The sequence below is a fragment of the Myotis brandtii genome, unplaced genomic scaffold, assembly GCF_000412655.1.
Source record: "Myotis brandtii unplaced genomic scaffold, ASM41265v1 scaffold102, whole genome shotgun sequence".
In the NCBI taxonomy this organism is placed as follows: domain Eukaryota; kingdom Metazoa; phylum Chordata; class Mammalia; order Chiroptera; family Vespertilionidae; genus Myotis; species Myotis brandtii.
In genome coordinates, this window is record NW_005353405.1 from 551,304 (window position 1) to 556,435 (window position 5,132).

The following is a 5,132-nucleotide window of genomic DNA, read 5'->3' on the forward strand; positions in this document are numbered from 1 at the left end:
CCCAGGTTCGATTCCGGTCAAGGGCATGTACCTGGGTTGCGGGCACATCCCCAGTGGGGAGTGTGCAGGAGGCAGCTGATTGATGTTTCTCTCTCATCGATGTTTCTGACTCTCTATCTCTCTCCCTTCCTCTCTGTAAAAAATCAATAAAATATATTTTAAAAAAAAGACTAAATCCCAGTCCCTGTTTAAAAAAAAAAAATTCCCCTTTTTATATGTTGATGATCACTAATTGTGACAAAGATTTAAATGGGCACCAGTAATAAATGGCAACTAACAATTATCATGTTTTACAGTCTACAAAGCACTTTTAAATTCCTTGTCTCATTTGAATAAATTTCTTTTTCTGTTTATGCCCTAAGGGTTTACAAATAAGGGCTTCATACCAGAGGAGGGACAGGTATAAATACACACATAGACACACATGCACATAGCTTCCTGCTTTGCATGGGCTCTGTGATGCTCACAAAGAGCTGCATGAGGGACAAAGGGTCAGCCCACAGACAAAGTCATTGGTGTGGTAGCTATTGATCCTGAGTCCTAGGCTGGAAACCCCTGAATCCCTGGGCCACCGTGGGCCACCTTGAGGAGCTATTACATTCTTGATCTTTTAGTGGATACACGTATTTGGTTTCTGAAAACTCAGAGAATAGATAGGTTCATCTTTCTCTTGGATTATTGGGTCATTTCTCAGCATGTCTGAAGCCTGAACAAGATTGAGGCCCTGATGGATCACACTCAGCATTCACAGTTCAAGAAGGAGAAGTCTGAAATTTGAACAAAGATTTAAGTACTTATAAGCACACAGCTTTCATCCTGAAGGACTAATTCACAGTATGCATTTTATATGTTTTTATAGGGTCATGTTGCCATTCCTGGACCCTATTTCTTAGCAAATGGGAGGGGGGTTGGAATGACACTTATAAGTGAATGTATTCAGTGGAAAAGCTTGCCTTGACGCACATTGCATTGGGAGAGGCCATAAATATTTTCTGCACATGTGTTTGCATATCCCCATGATGCTTCATTTTGGAAAGCAACATTAATAATTGCATCATTAAGCAACAGAGAGGCTAATGTGTCAGCTGGCTGAATGGGGAAGACAAACCAGTGGTCATCTTGTCAAGTCATAAAATGGACTGTGCTCTGCCACCAGCTGCCTGCTTGCTTCTAGGTTCCACAGTTCCAGGACTTGAATTTATTAACCTTATGATCGTGACCTCAGGCAACTTACCAGCTTCCTTCTTCTCTCCAGGGTCCCAGCCATGACTGAGATGGGAAGTTGCTGGACCCCACACTGGGGATCATCATTTCCCAGGCCTTTTCAAAGTGTCCCTGAACAGCTGCAGAAATGAAGCACAGGTGTGTCCCTAAGGCTCTTTGCCACCTTTGGACACACAGCATTGTACTGGCTTATCACTTTTCAATCTCCATCATTAGATCAAATCATGCAGACAGAGACTGTGTCCTATGTATCTCCATGTATCCAGCTTCTAACACAATGCTTAGCATACAGTAATTAATTAATAGGTTTGTTAATTAAGTGTATGAATTGCTGTATCCCAATTGGAAAAAGGAATTTAGTGTGTGTGTGTGTGTGTGTGTGTGTGTGTCAAAGGAATTTAGTGTGTGTGTGTGTTTGTTTTCTGAGCTGAGTGGTTCCTCTATGACAATGCTCACCTCCCCTAATTCCATTTTCCATTTGGATTATTTTATATCTCTTGTGCTCCATGTAGGTAATGAATATTGAGAACATTTACACTTTATTCACTCTCCCCCGTCCACCCAAATATGGCAATATATATAGCAACAAATAATCAACAGATATGGCAATAAATATTCTGATCATAAAATCAAATCAAAGGTTAAAGGGAGATAAAATGGCTAGCAACATAGGAGAAGGGATGTCTAAGTTGGTCCTGAAGCCAGGCAACATGGTGATGTATGAGCACTTCAGCTGAGAGTGGGTCTCAGTCACTTCCTAGGGGCAGTTTGCAGTGTGGGTGGCTGTGTTTTTCATGACTAGAGAGAATTAGTGGCCCTTGATGGATGAGACTGCAAGATGCCATCCACCCAGTAACACTGAGTCAACCCTTATGATGAAGAATTATCTGCACAAATGCCATTAATGTCCCAAATGGAAGTCATCTTTTATATTGTAAGTTAGTTTAACTTCAGGATATGATGTTTCTTTTCTCCCTCTATGTCTTGAGTTAATGAGGTTTGAGGGTTTATTTGTTACACAACATCATAGCCTAGTATATGCTGTTGATTCAGGTTATTTTCCTGAGCAGGATGCCAAGGTGATTTCTTTCCTGGGTCCTTGTCCAGATGGATTCAAAGAATGCAGCCATGGACAAAAGGTAGTAGGAGAAAAGGGTGGAAATTTATTGGAAGCAAATACAAACTCCCACGTATGGAGAGGGTCCCAAGGGGGTAACCCACTAAGCCCCTTAGTCTAAGGTTCATGCTCCCTTCCAATTGGACCCCTTCCCCACTTTACGATCCTATGCTCTCCTAATTGGTCACTCTTTTTGCAGAATATCAGCTTCAAAGCCCAAACCCCACGTGGTGCCCCCTCCCTCTCTCCCCCTTTATCTCCTATGAAAATCTGTTTTCCTCTTTCTGCCATTTATTGGCATTTCTCTATCCTTTTTGAAAGTTTGTTTCCTTTCCCCCCATAAGCTGTAGGTTTTCCTTATCTTCTGTGAATGTATGTCTTCCTTTCCCCTTATCCCATGGCACCTTTTATTTTCTCTGTGAATGTATGCCTTCTGGCAGCTGCAAGCCCTCACTTATGCATTCCTCCCCCATGGACCCTCTTTATTCCTAAAACTCTCTAAACCTGCCTATTTTATCCCTAAATTTCTTTTCACTATGATGAAAGATCAAAAAGGATGAAAGAGCGCTAATCAATGAACTGTTGCTGATTACCAGGAGAAAGTGATAAATTGGTGTATGACAAGGCTCTGCTATCTGCCTATTAATGATCCGATAAGGACACTGCTATATGCTGATCAAATTGGAAACTGATAGGAGACAGGAGTGTATACCTTGTGTACCTGATGATAATATAACAATCTAAAAATAACTAAAAAAATTAAAGTAATGGGCCAAAATAAAAATATATATTTTTATAGGGCTGAAAGGAAACTCATACACTTATGTTCAAAAAGCCAATTTTATAAGTATAGAATGGATGATATGTGAAAAATGATTTTAAGGTTTAACATGACAGTAAGGTCAATATAAGTTAAAATGATGAGCATATACAAAATAATCTTCAGCTACATTAACAGAACTATGGAGTCTGAAACTAGATATAGTCCCATGCTACTGGTATTTAACACTGATCAGACCAGTACTGTACTTTCTAATTGTCTCAGATTAAATTTTAGAAATATCCCTGTAGAAAATGGTCACCAATATGTAGGGAGTTGAATTGATGGTATGGGGAATGATTGAAGGGACTGGACATGTTTTCTCTGGAGAAGTCTTATAGGGACTTTGAAAAAAAATATTTTTGAGATATAATTCACATACCACAAAACTCACTCTTTTAAATTGTGCAATTCAGTGTTACTCATTGACTTTTAGTATATTTACAATGTTTTGCAAATATCACCACTAATTTCAGAATATTTGTGTCACCTCAAAAGAAATCCCATACCCATTAGTAATCACTCTCTAATATTCCCTTTCCCTTAGTGACAGGAAATTACTGATCTACTTTATGCCTCTGTATTCATCTATTCTGGACATTTTATAAATAGAATTATATAATATGTGGCATTATGTCTCTAACTTTTAACACTTATCAAACTATTTTCAAACTTTTTCTATTTTGGTCCTGCCAGGTAACTCAGTTGGTTAGAGTGTCATTCTGATACACCAAGGTAGCAGGTTCATTTCCCTGGTCAGGGAACATATAAGAATCAACCAAAGAATGCATAGCTAAGTGGAACAACAAATCCATGTTCCTGTCTCTCTAAGATCAATAAAACACAATTCATCTATTTTGTAGGATGTATCAATATTTTATTCCTTTTTATGACTAAATAATATTTCATTGTATGGATATACCACTTTTGTTTACCCATTTATCAGTTGATGTACATTTGAGTCCACCTTTTGGCTAGTAGGAATAATACTTCTATGAACACTGATTCATAATTTTTTATGTGATATATGTTTTTAGTCCTTTTAGGTATATACTTAGGAATGGAAATAGTGAGTCATCTTGCAACTCTATTTAATGTTTTGAGGAACTTCCAAACTTTTTTCCAAAGCAGCTGCACTGTTTTACACTCTTACCAGCAATGATGAGCATTACAACTTCTCTACGTTCTGACCAACCCTTGTTATTTGTCCATGTTTTCTTATTATAGCCATTCTAGGGATGTGAAGTAGTATTTCACTGACTTGCGTTTTCCTATTGAGCACCTTTTCATGTGCTTATTGGCCATTTGTATATTTTCTTTGTAGAAATGTTTATTCAGATCCTTTCTCATTTTTAAATTGGCCTGTCTTTTTATTGTTGATGTGTAATGATTCTTGTTATATTTTGGATGCTAGACTGATCAGACACATGAGTTGCACATATTCTATCCCATTTGTCTCTTGTGATTTGTCTCTGCAGTTTCGTGATAGTGTCCTTTGATGCACATACGTTTTTAATTTTGATGAAACTCAATGTATTTTTTTCTTTGGTTGCTTGTTCTTTAGGTGTCATATCTAGAAAACTATTTCCTAATTCATGAAAACGTAACCCAATTTTTCTACTCTTATATTTAGGTCATTAATTTATTTTGAGTAAATTATGTTTAAGTAAATTTATTGTAAATAAATACATGGTGTGACATAGAGGTACAACTCCATCCTTTTGCATATGTATAGCTAGTTGTCCCAGCATCATTTCTTGAAGACACGTTTTTGTCATATTGAATGGTCTTGGCACCCTCGTCAAAATCCATTGGCTACCTTGCAGCATGGATCCCGCTGCGCCTCCACTTGAGCATTTTTTGAGTCAGGAGTTCCCAGCCAGGCGGGGGTGTCCTGGGGCTGCAGGCCCCAGCTCCGGTCACTATGGACAGTTTTTTTTCTTCGCCTGTGAACTCTTCGGCCACACCCGC